This window comes from Lemur catta, chromosome 3 (assembly GCF_020740605.2).
Source record: "Lemur catta isolate mLemCat1 chromosome 3, mLemCat1.pri, whole genome shotgun sequence".
NCBI lineage: Eukaryota > Metazoa > Chordata > Mammalia > Primates > Lemuridae > Lemur > Lemur catta.
In genome coordinates, this window is record NC_059130.1 from 111,116 (window position 1) to 135,008 (window position 23,893).

Genomic DNA, 23,893 nt, shown 5'->3' on the forward strand with positions numbered 1-23,893 from the left:
CATCTGGAACAAGGGGCTTGCAGGTTATAGGCAGTGGTGGCAGTGTTGGGGGAGGGTGAGCATCAAAATTTTATTTTAGTTAGCAAGTACCACTTTTGGCCAAGATATGTCAGAGAGATGGCATCTACGGCCAAACTTTTATGACCTTTAACTTTCACATCCACTTAATTTTTAATGACCATTGACATACTGAAGTTTAGTTTCAAAGATCAGTGAATTAGACAAAATCATCTTTTCACAAAATACTATATCTTATGATATTTTCATTAAAAAATTGTGTATGGAATTATTTTCCTTTCATCTACAAGTTTTAATTACATACATATACAGATGATCCCGTCAACTCTTAGAAAAACCTAGAAAGTTAAAGTAACTTTGAAGTGTTAGTCGCCCATTTTGAATTGGCCCATTGGCATTTCTAACTACAAAGATAACAAGGTATAAGCTTTAAGCTTATGTTTAAGAACCAATGTTGTAGTCTTTTACCTTATAAATGATCCAAACATTTTATGAGTATCTCTTTTAAGTTAATTTAATGACTTCAAGATTTTAAAATATAGGAAAATTTTATTCATTTGTATTTACCTACTTTATCTTATCTATTCATTTACCTTAGCAGTTTACGTAGATTCCAGCTATTCGTTTAAGTTACTTTTCTGTTTGCCATTTTTGTACCCTGTAAATTAGATCTGTAACATGGAACAAGGAGAAAAATATCATTTAAGTTACTGGCTTTTCAATGTTAAACTCGTAAATTTTACCGAGAAAAGCAAGTAAGTCCTTCAGTAAGAATTAGTAAACAAATATGACATCACTTTTAAATGTTATAAACGTAGTAGACGTTTTAGAACATCCCATCAGTTCGTTAGATCCTTCCAAAACGTCACGTCCCAAAACAGAATTTATTGACATCACAGGGATCAAAGTGTCTCTGGTCCCCAAAGTCTGGGAGCAAGGCCCAAAAAGGTCCCCGTGAAGACCTGTTGAGAATTTACTGCCGAGAAGGTTACTAGGAGAAAGGATTAAAACTTACGCATGCACACCTTCAGAACGAACACTCAAAGGTGCAGGGGAAACTGTCCATTATTTATGTGGAATGCATGGACAGTGCAGTAGAAATGACTGGCCCAAAAGGGGGTACGCTCATTCTAACAGGCCGAGTGGCAGAACCAGCAAGGCTTTTACATTTAGATTCTGCTCGGCCTCTCTCCAGTGTGCCTTCCTCCCTTCTGGGCGGCAAGGCCCTTTCTGGCATGGGGTTTTACAGTAAAACAAAGTAAGAACAAACCAGGTCAGACAATTACTTCATGGCCATTTTACATAGACTAAGTTTGGGTTTTGAGGCTAGCTTTCAGAAAAATAGGGGTTCTGGGTTGTACGACCTGCCTTGGGTAGAAGGATTCTGGTTTTTATGGCTGGCTTCAGGGAGGGATTGGTAAAACAGGCAGCCAGACAAGGCAAGCTCAGAATGTTTTTGCTCCTGAAGCCTTCGTTTTAAGTTAAGTTTTATGAATACCATATCAACATAAGATCACCTGAGTGTAGGCTCAGAGAGAGAGAGGGAAAAAAAAACAACTCTAAGCACCAGTCCTCAGCAACTCAAACAATGACACAAAGAAGTAGCATGCTTTCTCCGTGAGGATCAAGATTAAGCTGTCTGGAAAACAATCTAAATGTTCTCCAAACAATTTTTTTTTTGGGGGGGCTGTACACTTGAGTACACGCAATATTCATAAAGAGTAACACTGTTTTGAGATTCTCTGCATTGTAATCATCATTCACTTTTCATCTTAAAATAAATGACTACACAAAAATTAATAATTTACAAACGTTTTCCCCAGGCACAAACTTTGTCACACCCCCACAATGTACACATAACCGGCTCGCTTCTAAACAGTGGGACGAAAATGGACAAGACCAAGGGAAACCGAAGCACTCACCTTAAGCTCTTCTAACAACTTATAGGACAACTCTGAGTCCCTGAGGGTCGGGTTAACATTACATGACAGTGCGTTTACAAACACCTTCTGTGTACCTCTCTATAGATGCTGAATCAGTGGAGGTAAACACTATCTGCCTTTAGGGTTAAAAGACCAAAACGGAAATATTTTCATACCCCTTTGACCAATAACTGGCATCAGGATCTCCACGTAGCCTTTCCATTGTAAATGCCGTAAACAGTGAGTTGTCTGGACATCAACAGAAAAACTTAGCAGGGTTTAGACTAGCCAGAAGAGAGAGAAATAGCTCGAGACACTTCAACTCTATAGCGCGGTAGGTCGACCGTTTCGGCTCTGAATTTTCCTGGATGTAATTTGCCCTTTCGTAAAAACTTGTGCACAAGCATTAGCTATAACCAGCTGGAGCACTACCAACACCTGGCATGCCTTCCACTCTTTTCATTTCCAGAACTACTTGCAAAGTAGAGGCACCACACACCAACTGCGGTGCCCCATGGGGGTCATTCTCCCTTGTCTTTCCTCGATTTTAAAGGATGTCCCATTTTTTCTTTAAAAGAAGCAACCGAACTGTAACACGGGGTTTGGTGTCGTGGATCAGAGTGTGCTGCTTGTGGGTGGGGCTCCTCAAGGTCTCACCACTGAGTCGCTCCCACCCTCTTAGGTGTCTCAGGTTTCTCTCTCGGAGATCTAGTACCTCCGAGAGGGCTCCAAACGCCGAGTGATCAGCTCTTATATGCGTTTCCTGGTAGAGCCTTCTTTTAATTAACGTGTGTGGGGGTTCCCTATGGGGCCACTCGCGCCTCGGGGAATCGCCCCAGGCAACTCCCACCCGGGACCCCGGTCGCCCGGGTCTCCCAAGGCTGGGAGGAGTAAAGTTGCCCCTTCTCTTCGGAGCTGAGGAACTCAGTCTCTCATTTATCTACCATCAAGACAGTTCAGTTTCCTCTTTCAAAAATGCACAGCAAAGCCAAATGAGATTAATTTTAGGATAAAAAGACAAGGGAGAAGACCCTTTAGGATGCACCTCCAAATCTAAGTTAGGATCCCAAACAACAATTCCTAGGAAAAGAACCGGCTCAGAGTAAACCAAGAACATCAACCAAAAACGGCACGTGGGACGACCCACCAGTCCCACCAAAGGAGAAGCTCCGAGTTGGAAGGCCCAAAGGGGCCGTGCCAGTACCCAGCGCCAAGTTCGGGCTGCTCCTTTGGTGGTCCTGAGTCTTCTCCGAGCCCAGCGCCCGGGCGTCAATCTTGTCAATGGAAAAGAAACCAAACTCCGTAACATAATTTGAAGGAGATTTAATCCGAGCCAAATTTGAGGCTTTATGACCCCCAAGCCACGCCCAAGAGGCCTTGAGCAAGTGGACTCGCTGTGGCTGGTATGTTGTACTTTGGTTTTATACATTTCACGGAGACAGGGGTCATAGGTAAAGTCATAAATCAATACGTGGGAGGCACATATCGGTTTGGCCCAAAGAGGTGGGCCATCTCGAAGCAGGCAGGGGATCGCAGGTTATAGGTGGCGGCAGTGGTGTATGTGTGTGGGGGGAAGCCTCTAAATTTTATTTTAGTTCACAAGTCCCCCCCTTTTGGCCAAGATATGTCAGAGGGACAGCATATATGGCCAAACTTTTATGACCTTTAACTTTTATATCCACTTAATTTCCTATGACCACTGACATATTGAAGTTTAGTTTCAAAGATCAGTGAATTAGACAAAATCATCTTTTCACAAAATACTTGTATCTTATGGTATTTTCATTAAAAAGTTTTGTATGGAATTATTTTCCTTTCGTCTACAAGTTTTAATTACACACATATACAGATGATCACATCAACTCTTAGAAAAACCTAGGAAGTTAAAGTAACTTTGAAGCATTAGTCACCCATTTCATTGGCATTCCTAAATACAAAGATAACAGGGTATAAGCTTTAAACTTATGTTTAAGAACCAATGTTGTAGTCTTTTACCTTACAAACGAGCCAAACATTTTCTGATTATCTCTTTTATATTAACATAATGACTTTAAGATTTTCAATTATAGGAAAATTTTATTCATTTGTATTTACCTACTTTATCTTATCTATTCATTTACCTTAGCAGTTTACTTAGATTCCAGCTATTCGTTTAAATTACTTTTCTGTTTGCCATTTTTGTACCCTGTAAATTAGATCTGTAACATGGAACAGGGATTAAAATATAGTTTAAGTTACTGGCCTTTCAATCTTTTTTTTTTTTTTTTGAGACAGAGTCTCACTTTGTTGCCCGGGCTAGAGTGAGTGCTGTGGCATCAGCCTAGCTAAGAGCAACCTCAAACTCCTGGGCTTAAGCGATCCTACTGCCTCAGCCTCCCGAGTAGCTGGGACTACAGGCATGTGCCACTATGCCTGGCTAATTTTTTCTATATATATTTTTATTTGTTCAGATAATTTATTTCTATTTTTAGTAGAGACGGGGTCTCACTCAGGCTGGTCTGCAACTCCTGACCTCAAGCAATCCACCCACCTCGGCCTCCCAGAGGGCTAGGATTACAGGCGTGAGCCACCGTGCCTGGCCTTGGCTTTTCAATCTTAAACTCGTAAATCTTACTGAGAAAAGCAAGTAAGTACTTCAATAAGACTTAGTAAACAAATGAGACATCATTTTTAAATGTTATGAACGTAGTAGACTTTTTAGAACATCCCATTAGTTCGTTAGATCCCTCCAAAACGTCATGTCCCCAAACAAAATTTATTGATATCACAGGGATCAAAGTGTCTCTGGCTCCCAAAGTCTGGGAGCAATGGCCCCCAAAAGGTCCCCATGAAGACCTGTTGAGAATTTACTGCCATGAAGATTAACTAGGACAAAGGATTAAAACTTATGCAAGGACACCTTCAGAACGAACACTCAAAACCGTCCATTATTTATGTTTAAAGCATGGACAGCGCAGTAGAAATGACTGGCCCAAAAGTGGGTGCACTCATTCTAACAGGCCGATCGGCAGAACCAGCAAGGCTTTTACATTTAGATTCTGCTTGGCCTCTCTCCAGTGTGCCTTCCTCCCTTCTGGGCTGCAGGGTGGCAAGGCCCTTTCTGGCACGGGGTTTTAAGGTAAAACAAAGTAAGAACAAAGCAGGTCAGATAATTACTTCATGGCCATTTTACATAGACTAAGTTTGGGTTTTAAGGCTAGCTTTCAGAAAAAAAGGGGTTCTGGGCTGTATGACCTGCCTTGGGTAGAGGGATTCTGGTTTTTATGGCCGACTTCAGGGAGGCATTGGTACAAGAGGCAGGCAGACAAAGCAAGGTCAGAACATTTTTGCTCCTGAAGGCTTCGTTTTAAGTTTTCTGAATCCCATATCAACATAAGATCACCTGAGTGTAGACTGACAGAGAGAGAGAGACAGAGAGGGAGGGGGGAAAAAAAAAACCTCTCAGCACCAGTCCTCAGCAAATCAAACAATGATGCAAAGAAGTAGCATGCTTTTTCCATGAGGATCAAGATTAAGCTGTTTGGAAAAGAATCCAAATGGTCTCAGAACAATTTTTTTTGGGGGGGGGTGTACATGAGTACAGGAAATATTTATAAAGAGTAAGACTGTTTTCAGATCCTCTGGGTTGTAATCATCATTCACTTTTCATCTTAAAATAAATGACTACACAAAAATTAATAATTTAGAAACTTTTTCCCCAGGAACAGACTTTGTTACAGCCACATAATGTACACATAACCAGCTCGCTTGTAAAGAGTGGGACAAAAATGGATGAGACCAAGGGAAAACCGAAGCACTCACCTTAAGCTCTTCTAACAACTTATAGGACAACTCTGAGTCCCTGAGGGTCGGGTTAACATTACATGACAGTGCGTTTACAAACACCTTCTGTGTACCTCTCTATAGACACTGAATCAGTGGAGGTAAACTCTATCTGCCTTTAGGGTTAAAAGGCCAAAACGGAAATATTTTCATGCCCCTTTGACCAATAACTGGCATCACGATCTCCACGTAGCCTTTCTATTGTAAATGCCATAAAGAATGAGTTATCTGGACATCAACAGAAAAAGTTAGCAGGGTTTAGAGTACCCAGAAAAGAAGAGAGAGAAATAGCTCGAGACACTTCAACTCTATAGTGCAGTAGGTCAACCGTTTCGGCTCTGAATTTTCCTGGATGTAATTTGCCCTTTCATAAAAACTTGTGCACAAGCATTAGCTATAACCAGCTGGAGCCCTAGCAGCACCTGGCATGCCTTCGACTCTTTTCATTTCCAGAACTACTTGCAAGTAGAGGCACCACACACCAACTGCGGTGCCCCATGGGGGTCATTCTCCCTTGTCTTTCCTCGATTTTAAAGGATGTCCCATTTTTTCTTTAAAAGAAGCAACCGAACTGTAACACGGGGTTTGGTGTCGTGGATCAGAGTGTGCTGCTTGTGGGTGGGGCTCCTCAAGGTCTCACCACTGAGTCGCTCCCACCCTCTTAGGTGTCTCAGGTTTCTCTCTCAGAGGTCTAGCACCTCCGAGAGGGCTCCAAACGCCGAGTGATCAGCTCTTATATGCGTTTCCTGGAAGAGCCTTCTTTTAATTAACGTGTGTGGGGGATCCCTATGGGGCCACTCGCGCCTCGGGGAATCGCCGCAGGCAACTCCCACCCGGGACCCCGGTCGCCCGGGTCTCCCAAGGCTGGGAGGAGTAAAGTTGCCCCTTCTCTTCGGAGCTGAGGAACTCAGTCTCTCATTTATCTACCATCAAGACAGTTCAGTTTCCTCTTTCAAAAATGCACAGCAAAGCCAATTGAGATTAATTTTAGGATAAAAAGACAAGGGAGAAGACCCTTTAGGATGCACCTCCAAATCTAAGTTAGGATCCCAAACAACAATTCCTAGGAAAAGAACCGGCTCAGAGTAAACCAAGAACATCAACCAAGAACGGCGCTCGGGACGAACCACCAGTCCCACCAAAGGAGAAGCTCGGTGTCAGAGGGCCCAAAGGGGCTGTGCCGGTACCCGGGGCCACGTTCGGGCTGCTCCTTCGGTGGTCCTGAGTCTTCCCCGAGCGCCACGCCCAGGCATCAATCTTGTCAATGGAAAAGAAACCAAACTCCGTAACATAATTTGAAAGAGATTTAATCTGAGCCAAATTTGAGACTCATGACCTCGAACCACGCCCAAGAGGCCTCTAGGTAAAGTCATAAATCAATACGTGGCAGGTACACATCCCTTTGGCCTGAAGAGGTGGGCCATCTGGAAGCAGCGGCTTGCAGGTTATAGGCAGCTGTGGCACTGTTGGGGGAGGGTGAGCCTCAAAATTTTACTTTAGTTCGCAAGTCCCCCCTTTTGGCCAAGATATGTCAGAGAGACGGCATCTATGACCAAACTTTTATGACCTTTAACTTTCACATCCACTTAATTTTTAATGACCACTGACATACTGAAGTTTAGTTTCAAAGATCAGTGAATTAGACAAATTCATCTTTTCACAAAATACTTATATCTTATGATAGTTTCATTAAAAAATTGTGTATGGAATTATTTTCCTTTCATCTACAAGTTTGAATTACACACATATACAGATGATCATGTCAACTCTTACAAAAACCTAAGAAGTTAAAGTAACTTTGAAGTGTTAGTCGCCCATTTTATTGGCATTCCTAAATACAAAGACAACAAGGTACAAGCTTTAAGCTTATGTTTAAGAACCAATGTGGTAGTCTTTTACCTTATAAACGATCCAAACATTTTATGATTATTTCTTTTAAATTAACATAATGACTTTAAGATTTTAAAATATAGGAAAATTTTATTCATTTGTATTTACCTACTTTATCTTATCTATTCATTTACCTTAGCAGTTTACGTAGATTCCAGCTATTCGTTTAAGTTACTTTTCTGTTTGCCATTTTTGTACCCTGTAAATTAGATCTGTAACATGGAACAGGGATTAAAATATCGTTTAAGTTACTGGCTTTTCAATGTTAAACTCGTAAATTTTACCGAGAAAAGCAAGTAAGTCCTTCAGTAAGACTTAGTCAGCAAATATGACATCAATTTTAAATGTTATAAATGTAGTAGACATTTTATAACATCCCAGCAGTTCGTTAGATCCTTCCAAAACGTCACGTCCCAAAATAGAATTTATTGACATCACAGGGATCAAAGTCTCTCTGGTCCCCAAAGTCGGGGAGCAAAGGCCCAAAAAGGTCCCCGTGAAGACCTGTTGAGAATTTACTGCTGAGAAGGTTACTAGGAAAAAGGAATAAAACTTATGCATGGACACCTTCAGAACGTACACTCAAAGGTGCAGGGGAAACTGCCCATTATTTATGTTGAAAGCATGGCCAGTGCAGTAGAAATGACTGGCCCAAAAGGGGGTGCAGTCATTCTAACAGGCCAAGTGGCAGAACCAGCAAGGCTTTTACATTTAGATTCTGCTCGGCCTCTCTCCAGTGTGCCTTCCTCCCTTCTGGGCCGCAGGGCGGCAAGGCCCTTTCTGGCATGGGGTTTTATGGTAAAACAAAGTAAGAACAAAGCAGGTCAGATAATTACTTCATGGCCATTTTACATAGACTAAGTTTGGGTTTTGAGGCTAGCTTTCAGAAAAACAGGGGTTCTGGGCTGTACGACCTGCCTTGGGTAGAGGGATTCTGGTTTTTATGGCTGGCTTCAGGGAGGGGTTGGTACAAGATGCAGGCAGACGAGGCAAGGTCAGAACATTTTTGCTCCTGAAGCCTTCATTTTAAGTTTTCTGAATCTGATATCAACATAAGATCACCTGAGTATAGGCTCAGAGAGAGAGAGACAGAGAAAGGAAAAAAAAACAAACAAACAAATCTAAGCGCCAGTCCTCAGCAACTCAAACAATGACATGAAGAAGTAGCATGCTTTCTCCGTGAGGATCAAGATTAAGCTGTCTGGAAACAATTTAAATGTTCTCAGAACAATTTTTTTTTTGGGGGGGGGCTGTACACTTGAGTACACGCAATATTCATAAAGAGTAAGACTGTTTTCAGATTCTCTGGATTGTAATCATCATTCACTTTTCAGCTTAAAATAAATTACTACACAAAAATTAATAATTTACAAACGTTTTCCCCAGGCACAAACTTTGTCACAGCCACATAATGTACACATAACCTGCTCGCTTGTAAAGAGTGGGACAAAAATGGACGAGACGAAGGGAAAACTGAAGCTTTCACCTTAAGCTCTTCTAACCACAACTTCAAGGACAACTCTGAGTCCCTGACACTCCGGTTAACATTACATGACAGTGCGTTTAGAAACACCTCCTGTGTACCTCTCTATACACACTGAATCACTGGAGGTAAACTCTATCTGCCTTTAGGGTTAAAAGACCAAAATGGAAATATTTTCATACCCCTTTGACCAATAACTGGCATCAGGATCTCCACGTAGCCTTTCCATTGTAAATGCCGTAAAGAATGAGTTATCTGGACATCAACAGAAAAAGTTAGCAGGGTTTAGAGTACCCAGAAAAGAAGAGAGAGAAATAGCTTGAGACACTTCAACTCTATAGGTGGTAGGTAGACCGTTTCAACTCTGAATTTTCCTGGATGTAATTTGCCCTTTCGTAAAAACTTGTGCACAAGCATTAGCTATAACCAGCTGGAGCCCTACCAACACCTGGCATGCCTTCGACTCTTTTCATTTCCAGAACTACTTGCAAGTAGAGGTACCACACACCAACTGCGGTGCCCCATGGGGGTCATTCTCCCTTGTCTTTCCTCGATTTTAAAGGATGTCCCATTTTTTCTTTAAAAGAAGCAACCGAACTGTAACACGGGGTTTGGTGTCGTGGATCAGAGTGTGCTGCTTGTGGGTGGGGCTCCTCAAGGTCTCACCACTGAGTCGCTCCCACCCTCTTAGGTGTCTCAGGTTTCTCTCTCGGAGGTCTAGCACCTCCGAGAGGGCTCCAAACGCCGAGTGATCAGCTCTTATATGCGTTTCCTGGAAGAGCCTTCTTTTAATTAATGTGTGTGTGGGGGGTTCCCTATGGGGCCACTCGTGCCTCGGGGAATCGCCGCAGGCAACTCCCACCCGGGACCCCGGTCGCCCGGGTCTCCCAAGGCTGGGAGGAGTAAGGTTGCCCCTTCTCTTCGGAGCTGAGGAGCTCAGTCTCTCATTTATCTACCAACAAGACAGTTCAGTTTCCTCTTTCAAAAATGCACAGCAAAGCCAACTGAGATTAATTTTAGGATAAAAAGACAAGGGAGAAGACCCTTTAGGATGCACCTCCAAATCTAAGTTAGGATCCCAAACAACAATTCCTAGGAAAAGAACCGGCTCAGAGTAAACCAAGACCATCAACCAAAAACGGCGCTCGGGACGACCCACCAGTCCAACCAAAGAAGCTCCGAGTCCGAGGGCCCAAAGGGGCCGTGCCGGTACCCGGCGCCACGTTTGGGGTGCTCCTTTGGTGTTCCTCAAGCAAATTAATCTGTCAAACTGAAAATACTGTAGAGTCAGAATTCAGTAACACAAAGCCAAATGCGGGCAGAAAACTGTCATGTGCAGAGAGGAGGAGGAGAATGAACACACAGAGATGCAGAGGCAAGAAACCATATTAACTGGTACATGAGAAAGGAGAGGAGAAGCCACAGTTCCCAAACCTTCTGTTTAGGTCCCCATGTAACCTAATTGTACTTTCTTTCCTTCCTTCCTACTGTGGAAGGAAACAAAAAATTCACCCTCCATGTGAAGTGTCACTGAGATGAGACGAAAAGAGTTTCCAGAAAGAAATGACTAATTTAAAGAGGCCAAGGAGTCACGAAGGCAGATGGGGAAAGACCATTGACAACATCACCAGTGACAATGGAAAGAGGAGTTCAAGTGAAATTGTAAAGACTGAGGACAGATTATTAGGACAAACGAGAGAAGCAACCAAAGAAATTGAGACATTGGATATAAATCACTTCATTGAGAAGTCTGGCAATAAGAACACAAGACAGATAAGGATAGTAACGTCAAAGGAATGCAAAGTCAAGTGAAAATCCTGTCGGGATAAAGAAGGGCTATGCCTGACTGAGAGTAGAGACAAAGGTCTGTGAATGGAAACGGTAATGCTATAGAAAAGGAATGTGATAACTCCAGGAATTAGGAAAGGATTGGAAAACAGACAGAGTTGAAAGAGATCCCTATATCTTATTAAGGGAAAAATTTAGATTCATTTATTCAATGAATATTTTTCTTTCATCCATTTATTAAAAAGGGATTTGTGCTGATCTGTAAATTCAAAGTAACTCCAGTAAATATCCAAGTAAGATTTTTGTTGTAGATAGACAAGTTGAATTATAAAATTTATATAGCAAGACAAAACAGACTAGAACAGCCACAATTTTAAAAAATAATAAAGTTAGAGGACTCATTCCACCTGATTTCAAGAGTTACTATAAAGCTACAGTAATCAAGGCCATGTAGTATGGGTGGAAAAATAGATAGAGTTAAATGGAACTGTCACAGTCTAGAAATAGATCCACACAAATGGGGCAACTGATATTTGGCCAAGGTGCAAAGGTAATTCAATGGACATTAGACAGTCTTCTCAACAAATGACACTGGCACAATTCCATATGCAAAACAGAAACAAATACAAAGAATCAAAACCACCACAATTCAACCTCAAACAATTTATAAAAATTAACTCAAAACCTTTGTGACCTTGAATTATGCTAAGAGCTCTTAGCTACAACACTAAAAAGTTACAAAAGCAAAATTGATAGTTTATACTTTATGAAAATTAAAAACCCCTGCTAAGAAAGACACTGTTAAGATGAAAAGACAAGGCACAAGCTGAGAAGAATTATTTGCAAATCACATATCTATCTGATAAAGAATAAAAATGAGGAATACTTGAACAGGAATGAAATACTTACACACACAACAGCATGGATCAACGTCAAGTGCATTAAGCTAAGTAAAAGAAGCCAGACTACTGGGGATACATAGTATGGTTTCATTTACATGACATTCTGAAATAGGTAAAATTTTAAGAACAGGAAATTTATCAGAGCATGAGAGAATTTTCTGGAATGAGGAAACTGTTCTGTATCTTGATTATGGTGGAGGTTACTTGCCCGTATGCCTTCATCTAAAGTCATGGACACCAAAATGTGCATTTTACTACATGTACATTGAAAAGAAAGGTCTGTGGATGCCTACGGGATCCCAGGCATTTTGCTGAGAAGTGGAAAGAGTGAACAAAGCAAACTTCCATCATTTTCCACATCGTGTTTAAAACTTCAGTGAGGTAAAGATGAGGGCATAAAAAAATAAAATGACTGCATTTTATGGTTTCAACAATTATGAGATAACGTTAGCTATAAAAAGTGATGAAAGTATAATAATTGGTCACTTATAGAGTAGCACTATTCAAGAATAAAGAATAAAAAAAAGACTGTAAAGCACCAGTCCCCCACCTTTTTGGCATCATTCCTTTCACAGCCATCTTTACATCACTGTTTTTTTTTTTTTTTGGAAAGCAAGAGATGCATATCTAAAATACAAAAGCAGAAAACCAAAAGATTTTTCATTAATGACTTTAAATTACCTCAAACTTAATTTTGTAACCACTGGCTCAAATATAGTTTTCACAATAATAAATGCTCTTATAAAGGATGATATACTAAGCCGGGCAGGGTGGCTCACGCCTGTAATCCTAGCACTCTGGGAGGCCAAGGCGGGTGGATCGTTCAAGGTCAGGAGTTCGAGACCAGCCTGAGCAAGAGCGAGACCTGTTTCTACTAAAAATAGAAAGAAATTATCTGCCCAACTAAAAATATATGTAGAAAAAATTAGCCAGGCATGGTGGCACACGCCTGTAATCCCAGCTACTCAGAAGGCTGAGGCAGTAGGATTGCTTAAGCCCAGGAGTTTGAGGTTGCTGTGAGTTAGACTGATTCCAGGGCACTCTAGCCCGGGCAACAGAGTGAGACTCTGTCTCCCAAAAAAAAAAAATGGTTGATATACTTAGCTTGAAATCAGGAAGAATGTTTATTTAGGATAACTAAATAAAAACCAAATTAAAGATGAGAAATAAAAGATAGTAAGCATTTCTCATGAATTATCTCTTATTAATTTTATATTAAAATTTAACATAAAACATTTGCAAAGCTGATGTATGATAAAGTTGCAGAGACTAGCAATCTGGGGACTATTTATAGTAAAAAAATTAAAATTAATTCCTATGTTCAAACATAACCTCCAGATGACCCAAAGGCCTGCAATGTGAAAGTCAAAATTTAAAACATTTACCAGAATATTTCAGAGAATATCTTTATGGCCTTGTTGTAGGGAAACATGTAGAGCAAAAACAGAGCTGGAACATCTAATCAGAATTTTAGCCATATAATTGAGGCAGTCGAGCAAGAGCTATTCCTATAAAAGCACAGACCTAGATAGTGGCAGGATACGTATCAAATCTAAAAAGTGGTTGTTTTCAAATGATGCGACTATGGATAATTTTTTATAACCTCCTTGTATTTTTGCATTTAATTATATTTCCTAAATTTCCACACAGTATGTATAATAATTAAGAAAAAAAACCCCACAGTTTGTTTTAAGGATTCAACAAGATATTGAAAGAATCTTTCACATCAGGTAATACTATTAGAATTATAATACTACTTTACTATAATGAAATGTATTAATACCACATTAATGAGTAAAATTTAAAAAGCACATACTCTTAGGTGACTCCATTAAATAAAATTAAACACCTATTTTTTAACAAATTTCAACCCCAACTACAAACAGCATTCTCTTAATTGATAAAAGATTTTCATATTTGAAATGAACAGCCATCACTTTTTCTCAGAAGATAGTAAAGGTATTTCCATCACCACTGTGATTTGAATGATCTGAGAATGTCACAAAATAGAAAGTACCAATGTATATACTGGAAGAGATTATATATAGATGATGTAGCTATCTACCTAAAAAGTATAAAAGTGTCATCTAAAAAGCAATTAAAATTAGAAATAATAGAATACAATTTTCTGAGCATCTACTATGTGCTAGGCTTTACTCTTAGTGCTTTCCATACTTAACTCATAGTTTCACAACAATGCTATGACAGTACTATTAAACTCACTTTATAGACAAAGAGGAGGCTGAGGTACAAAAAGATTAAGTAAATTGCCCAAATTTATTCATAAAGTTGAAAACAGACCTGGGAATTGAGCCAAAGTTATCTATTTCTGGAGCCCATTCTCCTTAACTAAGGCACTCTAATGACAAGCTACAAAGTATAATCAAAGAAAGATCTGATTAAGAACAGCACAAACTAATGACTGCAGCTATTTGTCTATAATGACTGCAACTATTTGTCTATGTGTCCCCCTATACTAGCCTGGGATACTCCTGTGGGAATGGCCTTTGACTTTATCACCACTGTGGCCGATGTCTGCTACAGAACCTCTAGTGAACAGCAGGCACACAGTAATGCACATTTGACTGAATTTGGGAAACACACCTGTAATTAGTAGAAGAATCATAAATTGAAATTTCAGAAACTTGGTATTTCTGGAAATGAGACCTTCAATCAGCATAAAAAAAGAGAAATAACTTTGTGAAAAGTACAAACACAACAAATGATCATAATATGAACAATTAACAAACTTAAAAATGAAGTTCGAAAAAGAAATCTTGGCATACCTCAGATACTGAAGGACAGAGACCACCAATATGTACCAAATAACCTTTATCTCTTCGTAAGCGTTCGGCATTCATTTCTGCTTGTAGAAAAACACAATATACCACAGAAAAGATCATTATTGTATTGAGAAGTTTAAGAGAAAATGAAAAATTGCTAAATATTTCATGGTTTCTTTTTACTATCACAAAGCTTATTATAAAGTTATCAGCAAATATCAGCAAGACCAGACTAAAGACCAAAAGCCTGGAGTACAGTGCTAAGATTTCTGGGCCTTAATCATATCTTAAAAAATAAATGGGTTGGATTAGTTAATATTAAGTCTCTCATAGCTCAAATGAATAAATTACATCTAAAAGGAGTAATCAGTTACAGCTGATTACTGTCCCTTGGTATCCCTGGGGGACTGGTTCTAGGACTCCCTGCAGATACCAAGATCTGAGGATGCTCAAATCCCTTATATAAAATCGCATAGCATTTGCATATAATCCACACACATCTTCCTGTATACTTTAAATCATCTCTAGATTACTTATACTACCTAATACAATGTAAATTCTATGTAAATAATTGTTATGCTGCATTGTTTAGCAAATAATGACAAGAAAGTTGGTTGAATCCATGAATACAGAACCCATGGGCTGACTGTACATCATGATTAAAAAAGTCTGTCATTTGTCCTTGGTTCAGAGAAGTGCTGTGAGAACACTGGATGTACACAGGATCTTAACTCCTTAGTGTCAGCACTGGATAGAGCTAGTGGTTTCAGAGACCTCTTTACACACATTCCTTTGCTGGGGAAATAGCACACCAAGAAAACCTTTCAATCAGACAAATATCAACAGCAGGTATTATATAGCTTGTGATAATGTTAAGAGCACATACGAAAAAGAGACAAATTACTTGAGTTAGACAGTATGATTTTGGAAACCACAAATACGAGGATTATAGATAATTTTTTTCTTGCTTGACAAAAAAAAAATGGAAAATTCTTAGACTGCAATCTCATAGTCAATATTATGAAGGGAACCTGGTCTGAAATCAAAAAAGATTCAGTAAATTGAGATTTGATGGCCGGGCGCGGTGGCTCACGCCTGTAATCCTAGCACTCTGGGAGGCTGAGGAGGGCAGATTGTTTGAGCTCAGGAGTTTGAGAGCAGCCTGAGGAACAGCAAGACCCCGTCTCTACTATAAACAGAAAGAAATGACTTGGACAGCTAAAAATCTATATAGAAAAAAATTAGCCGGGAATGGTGGCGCATCCCTGTAGTCCCAGCTATTCGGGAGGCTGAGGCAGAAGGATTGCTTGAGCCAGGAGTTTGAGGTTGCTGTGAGGTAGGCTGACACCACGGCACTCACTCTAGGCCGGGCAACAGAGTGAGACACTGTCTCAAAAAAAAAAAAAAAACATATCCACACAAAAAAACCTGTACATGAATTTTCATAGCAGCGTTGTTCATCTTAGTTGTTTGGGTTCACTCACTCACTATCTATTCATTAGTGAATACGTAAGTCAAATGTTGTATATCCTACAATGGAATAATATTTAGCCATAAAACAGGATGATGTACTATTGATATACACTGTCCAGATCACACTTGAAACATTATGCAAAATGAAAAAAAGCCAGTTGGCCACACAGCATATAATTCCATTTATATCACATGTCCAAAGAGGCGAATCTAGAAAGATGAAATATGTTAGTGGTTGCCAGGGGCTGAGGAGAGGGAAGAATGGGGAACGACTACTAATTTCTTTTTTTTTTTTTGGGGGGGAGGTGATGAAAGTATTGTAAAATTAGGTAGTGGCAAGGGCTATATAACTCTGACTTATGTACTTTAAAAAGGTGTTTATGTTATGTGAATAATCTCAGTAAGGCTGTTACAGTAAAAAAATTATTTCTCCCCTCATTCCCGCAAAACAGAAAAATCGGTTACTTAGGATGTACTCTCAGAAGTACTAAGTTCTGCTCTGTGACATTGCCAAAGTGCTTCTGCAACAGGTTCCACAGATTTGTACTCCCTCCAGCACTGCATTTAGCACCTGTGTCACTGTGCGCACGTCTGAATCAGCACCATCTCTTAAATCTGATAAAAAAAATTTTATTATTGGTTAAACACTTTCTTCTCCTATTTTCACCATATATTTCTTTTCAAAGGGTCAGTTCTTAGCCTTTAAAATTCACCATCTTTATGCATACAGCACAAATGCTTCAATTTCTCAGGAAATGTAGAAATAGTTATTTTCTTGCCATTTTGGTCAGCAATAATTAACTCATCCCAATGGGTTCCATTTCAGCTTTTAACAATAAAACCTGACTTGAAGTCAAATATTTTGAACAGTTATAAGAACCACTCTGCTTCTCAGACAGGGCAATTAAGAGGGTCACTACAATATGAGTCCACCTGGGTTACGTCTATTTCCAGTTTCCTGACTGCAATTCACTTTCAAGTGAAATGTCCAAGTGGCTCCCAAGATATTTTAAAACCATAAGGTGTAGCAGAAAGGAAGTGAAACATTTATTGGCATCTTCTACAATCCAAGTGCTTTATGTGTATTACTTCATTTAATCTTAATAAGCCTATTACCCTCACTTAAATGAAAAGAAAAATAAAAATCACCAAGGGTAAGAACTTGCCATGCAGCAAATATGTGCCAGATTTAGGGATCAAACTGAGGTGTGTCTAACTCCAAAGTCCATATTCTTTCTGCCACTGTACAGCGCTTCCCAAGCTTACTGACTCTGAAAAATCAGAAAGGACTTCAAATGTGAGTTCTGCCACTTACTGTGTGACTAGTTTCTAAGCTTCTTTAGAACAGTTTACAAAAACAAAATAAATGTAAAAAGAGGAGGCTAAAAACTCACTGTGGTTTTTAAAACAGCAAAATGTATGGAGTAATTCTAAACACTTTCCTTGAATTTATCTCAAGATTCACTTTACCTTCCAACAAACAGAGACACCTGCATATCCATTCACAAACATATAATGTGGATGAAAAACATTTTTTAGTGACTACACCGCCAGTCTCTAAACAAGAAATACATCATTTCTCAGTAAAAAAAATCCACATTGACTACACTGCTTTTTATTTTTCTTTACCATGTGAGAAGTGCTTTCTGCAACACATGCACCGTCCAGGATGTAGCATTGCGGGGTAAGAGAAATGGCTACTGAACAGAAAAAGACTACAAGAGCTTGCGAGCAAGCAGTAATACAACACAGAAAATGACATAGCTAAAAACAAGGCAAAACATCAACAGCCTACTTCTGCCCTAGGTAACAGGTACCTTTCCTGTGGCAAAGGAAAAAACATTTAAATTATAAAACCCTTAAAGGATATTTGATTGGCTTTAAAAATTGCTACTTTAGGCCCAACACAGTGGCTGGCGCCTGTAAGCCTAGCACTCTGGGAGGCCGAAGGGGGAGGATCCCTTCAGCTCAGGAGTTCAAGACCAGCTTGAGCAAGAGTGAGACCCCATCTCTACCACAAACAGAAAAAATTAGCCTGGCATGGTGGCGCATGCCTGTAGTCCCAACTACTTGGGAGGCTGCGGCAGGAGGATCACTTGAGCCGAGAAGTAGGAGGTTGCAGAGAGATATGACGACTCCACCAGCACTCCAGCCCCAGCAACTGAGTAAGAGCTGTCTCAAAAAAAAAATTGCTGGCCGGGCACGGTGGCTCATGCCTGTAATCCTAGCACTCTGGGAGGCCGAGGCGCACGGATCGTTTGAACTCAGGAGTTCGAGACCAGCCTGAGCAAGAGCAAGACCCCGTCTCTATTAAACATAGAAAGAACTTATACAGACAGCTAAAAATATATATAGAAAAATTAGCCGAGCATGGTGGTGCATGCCTGTAGTCCCAGCTACTCAGGAGGCTGAGGCAGGAGGATTGCCTGAGCCCAGGAGTCTGAGATTGCTGTGAGCAAGGTTGATGCCACGGCACTCTAGCCCAGGCAACAGAGTAAGACTCTGTCTCAAAAAAAAAAAAAAAAAATTGCTACCTTAAGACCTAAACAATTACTTGACAAGATTGGGACTGGTAATTTCCAAGAATGCAATACACCAATACATATCAGCAATTCTTCCACAAGAATTTTCAGTCATAAAACAAAGTCAAATCAAACATTAACATAAGAATTCTTACATGCTAAATTTTCTTTTTCTAAAAACTCCCTCACTCTGACACATAAAAAGGGTAGCAATACCTAATAAAACTGTCATACTACACATAGATGAAGGATGTCAAAAAAAACACATTTTTCTTCTAGAAGTTTTTAATATTAAGACATCAGTAGGACTTGGGCAGTCTAAAAAATATGAAAATATTTACAGGCCCATATTTCACCATACGGCTATTTAAAATAATTCTACTTTACATAGAGTCAGGAACGGTTTTTGTTAGCTAGTATAAAACAATCAGGCTATTGTACAATGGTGAGACAGCTCCTAAGAAAAAAATTACTGCTTAAGTAATTCTTGTCTCCAGTTTACTGCCACATTCTGCTCTCCATAAACACCATTGTTTTTAATCACAACTTTACTGACAGCTTTACCCTTGTCAAACAAAATTTTCACTTTCCAATAAGACCCTTTCAAACTGAAGTAATAAAAAGCAATGCTTATATGATCATAACATTTGCTAAGGCAAAATGTTATAGAATAGTATGTAGAATAAGATCCTACTTTTGTGAAAAAGCATACATTCACTGATTTATCTGGAAGGACACTCAGCAAAATATTACCAGCGGTTGGTTATCTTGCAGTGGTAGGCGTAAAGGTTTCTTCTTTACCTTATATGTACTTTCTGATGCTCTCTATTAAACACTTCTTTTTCATACGCACATAAGAGAACAATTTGAGTTAAAGGATAGGAAACGTGGGTGTCATATTTTATAATAATTCAATACCACCAGTTCAAATCCACTTATTCAGAATTAACATAAAGCAAATGTTGCTCAAAAAATACCAATAAATTCCTCTGAGCCAACTAAGTTCAATTTTTAAACAATAAACTTCCTCAGATAAGAAAATGATGCCTGTAATTTCATGTCTCTTTACTGGAGAGCTGGGGGGAGGGTTGGAAATGGGCTGGAATGTCCAGGTAACCACAGGAAAGATAACAGGAAAAAACTCTGAGAAACAAGACAAAATCATTTCATTGATTTAGTGACATTTATTTGTAGAAGAAATCATGGAGTAGCGAAAGTAAATGATCAGAAAATGTAAGCAAGCGCTTCAAGAGTAATAATGGGCAAAAGAAGAAAAAAGCCAGAAAAAAAAAACCCAAAGAACTGAACTCAGACATATTTATGTAAATCATTCTGGGGGGGAAAAAAAGGGTAGATAATGCCGTATCACTAACTGAATTGGATCTGCTTTCTTGACTACAAAAGGAACACCTTTCAAAAGGCTTATTTACTGCTCAGTAGCAAAACCAAGAACATTCTCAGAGGAATCTGAAGATCTTTCGTGCCTGCTTTGGAATAAGCTAAACTATTAGATATACAGTTAGATAACATACAAACATATAAATAGCTGATTTTATGCATTAAATGAATCTCAAGTAATCATCAGATGTGAAGGGAACATAATTTTGAAAAAGAAAGAAGGTAAAGCACTGAGGTAATTTCACTAACTCCTACAAAGAAATTATCTTTAAACCAAACCAACTAACTCTACTAGGTTAAAACATAAGAAATTGCCAATATTCAAGCAAAAACCAGCAATTTCACATGGGCCCACCCAGTGGTCTCCTGATAAATACTGAACCACCACCTCTTTTGAAAGAAAGAGCCCTGATCTGCAGCTTTTGCTCACTCCTGTGTTGTAACTGTCCCCCCACGGCCAGTCCAAGCTGCAGACGAGGCACCGGGCGCGGACTCGGAGCGAGAGGCACAGGCACCCACCGACGCCAGCACCACTGGCTCCACGGGACACGCTGAGGACCAGAGCAGGTCCCAGACTGTCTCACCCTTTTCTAAAACCAGGCTTTTGTCTGACCGATCCAGTTTCTGTCTTCCCCAGGTCAGAAGAAATGTGCTGTTGACAGTTTAAAATACTAGTACACTAAAATCATTCATAACAGAACAGCTGAGACTGGTACCCGGTTTCATCAATTCAATACTTCACTGCACACCTGTTTGGTGCCAGGTAGCATTCTGGGCATTGTGGACAGCAGGGAACAAGACAAAGGAGGTCCCTGCTCTCATAAGAAATATATATAAAAATACTTAATTTCAAGGACTGAGAAATGTCATGAAGAAATTAAAACAGTAATGGGGAAGCTATTTTAAACTGAGTGGTGACTTAGGTGATATTTAAGCTGAGACCTTAAAGTTAAGGGGCCAGGCTCAAGATCTGGGAAAGACCATTCAGACAAAGGAAAGGACTAGTGTAAAAGTCCTAAGGCAAGACCAAGCATGGCATGTTTGAGAAATTGAACAGACTAACTTGGATAGAGTGTAATGAGCAAGGGTGAGATTGTCTGAGAGGTTGTCAGAGGCAGGAAAATCTCCTGAGCCCAAGAATTCAAGACCAGCCTGGGCAACACAGCAAGACCCCATCTCTAAAAAAAAAAAAAAAAATTCTGCTCAGCTGGGCACGGTGGTACACGCCTGTAGTCCCAGCTACTCAAGAGGCAATGGCAGGAGATCGCCAATGTAAAAACCTCCAATAGAAGTCTCATAGTTTTAGGGAGGGATTTTCAGTGTACAAAAATGTATTAGTATACCTGTCCTCTTGGTACTGTACTGCCTATTTAGTCCCCCCTTAAAAAAGGAGAGGAATATAAGTACATTTATTGTTCTGCATGGCAAATTAGTAGCTAGCTACAACAATCCCAGGAGTTATGATCACACCACTACACTCCAGCCTGGGCAACAGAGCAAAACTATGTCTCTTTAAAAAAAAAAAACAAAACTGTGACTACAGCTGAAATAAACTTAGTGGTAGGACTACACACCAGCTCAGAAATAAGGATCTTATTAACCCAAGATGGTTACTTCATACGTGAAATGCTAACATATGAATTCAAGTACATCAATGTTGAATTCTAATGAAGATGACCTAATTAGTCCATAAAATAAATTCACTATGTTGTTCAGGCTAGGATTATTTCAAAACCGTAGGCAAACACTTCTAGTGTATCATCCAAAATCATTTTATTTGGTATGTAAATAGACTTTTTAAGAATTATAAAGGTCATGTTGATTTTAAAGTGAAAGAAAAATATAACACCAAATCCGATTTTTGTTCAAATTAGTGCTCAGGAGTTAAAGTAAAATATCAGCATATCAGTCTAAATTACATGTTCATATTACAAAAACTGTAAAGAAATACACACATATACACCCACAGTCCCTATAGCCATGAAAACCAAGTCCACATTATGGCCGCATAAAAGTCCCCCAAGTCAATAAAGACAAATTTTTGCATATTACACAAAAATAGGAAACTGTGGAGACTGGTTTAAGGAGAATTTATACTTGCACATAAAATTATTTATTCATTCAGGAACTACTGAGCTACTCATTTCAACAATTTATCTAAAAGATTTTTTTTTTTTAATCAACCAACAGGAAATCAGACCTACAGCTCAGGGAAAAAGGTTAAAAGAAAAAAATCTTGTCTTAGCAGAAGGAAATACTAAAAATCTGTATATCATTAATTCCCCTTGCACTCTCATTTCCCAACTAAATATCAGTTAAACTGCATTTTTAGACTATGCATTTAAGTCTGTACAAGCATTTTTCTTTTTTTTTCCCATTTAAGAGCACAAATAAGTATACGCATTTAATGCTACTCAATAAACTTGTGATTATTGTAGCTAGCTGCTAGTTTACCGTGCAAAACAATAAATGTACTTATATTCCTCTCCTTTTTTAAGGGGGGACTAAATAGGCGGTACAGTACCAAGAGGACAGGCATACCAATACATTTTTGTACACTGAAAATCTCTCCCTAAAACTATGACACTTCTATTGGAGGTTTCTACAAAAAAAATAAAAACTGCTAAGAATACCATTAGGCTTTCTCAGTAATTTCTCCTTTTCTTTAACAAAAAGAGTTGAGCAAAACACAGAAGAACAATGAAGTTTTGGCTTCTGATCTCACCTGAGCCTACATCCCTGATAAAAAGAAGGGTATCATATAGTCCAACTTGAAGTGTCTAGTCCATGAAAATCACCAACACTCAGAACTCAAGAAATGGAACTTAAAAGAAACATGGGGCAAGCCCAAAATACATTTTTTACACGTTGTCACCCTATTTCCAAACCAGGTTTTCGTCTTCTTTATTTCATTTGCCTTAGCTCTCTTCATTCCTTTCCCACCTCCTCTGTTCCTTACCATTTCACTGTGTATTTTCACTTCCCATACACAAAAATTGACTTAAAACTTACTTTACATTCTTGTATCTAAATTTGTTTGTACTTAATTCTTACAGGACTATACAGTTTTAAGTGAAGTTCAAATACTTTTGTTACAGAAACATGCATATAGGCTGTAACCAGAATCAGGAGTAACAAGACAAGCAGTCATTCATTCAGGAACTGTGAGTGCCCATCATGAGCCAGCCATGGCCCTGGGGACTCTGCAGTGAGTAAAACAATGCTCTATCCCTGAGGGCATGAAAGCAAGCCTGCACTTGGCAGGTTCAAGAAACCTGGAGGATGCCTGGGGGCCAGAGTAGAGGAAGCCAAGTAGAAACCTGATTGTGTAGGACACAAAACCAGAAAGGCAGGAGGTATAGATCAACAGAGGCTCTTATGGGCACAGTAAATATTCTGGCTTTTACTCTCAAGGATATAGAAAGCCACTGAATGGTTTGAACACAAGAGTAAAATAATCAGACTTTCATGTTAAAAGGATCACCCTGGTTGCTGGGTTGAGAATAGAAAAGTACAGAAGCAGCGGGGAGACTAGTGACTATGAAAATAACACAAGAGATTATGGTTGCTTACAGGGGTGGCAGCAAATTGTGGTTCCATTTATAGTTATGGCAGCATTTAAAGTACACAAAGAATGTACTTTCATGATAATTATTTGAATTAGACATGGGAGTATCAGAAGGAAAGCAGTCAAGATGTCTATGAGGTTTGGGGCCAGAGATACTGCAAGAGCGAGTGGACATTTAAAAGATGAGGAAGAATGGAAAGGAAACTATTATTGGAGGGGGTGGGAGAGAAGAAGGAGGCGACGAGTTGTTCAGTTGTGACATGTTAAATTTGGGATCTAGATGTCTAGTTAAATTAGACATCTAGCTGAAAATGTTGAGTACAC

General features: G+C 39.4%; 1 long non-coding RNA gene across 2 annotated transcripts in view; it reads right to left on the minus strand.

Annotated features, from left to right (window-relative positions):
* LOC123634912 overlaps positions 1 to 23,893 on the minus strand; it is a 51,577-nt gene that overhangs the window by 24,856 nt on the left and 2,828 nt on the right. For both annotated transcript variants that reach the window (XR_006734004.1, XR_006734003.1), the window contains exons 2-3: positions 14,612 to 14,688; positions 12,376 to 12,452 (exon numbers count right to left, since the gene is read on the minus strand). This is a non-coding gene — a long non-coding RNA (uncharacterized LOC123634912). The remainder of the gene's footprint in view (positions 1 to 12,375; positions 12,453 to 14,611; positions 14,689 to 23,893) is intronic.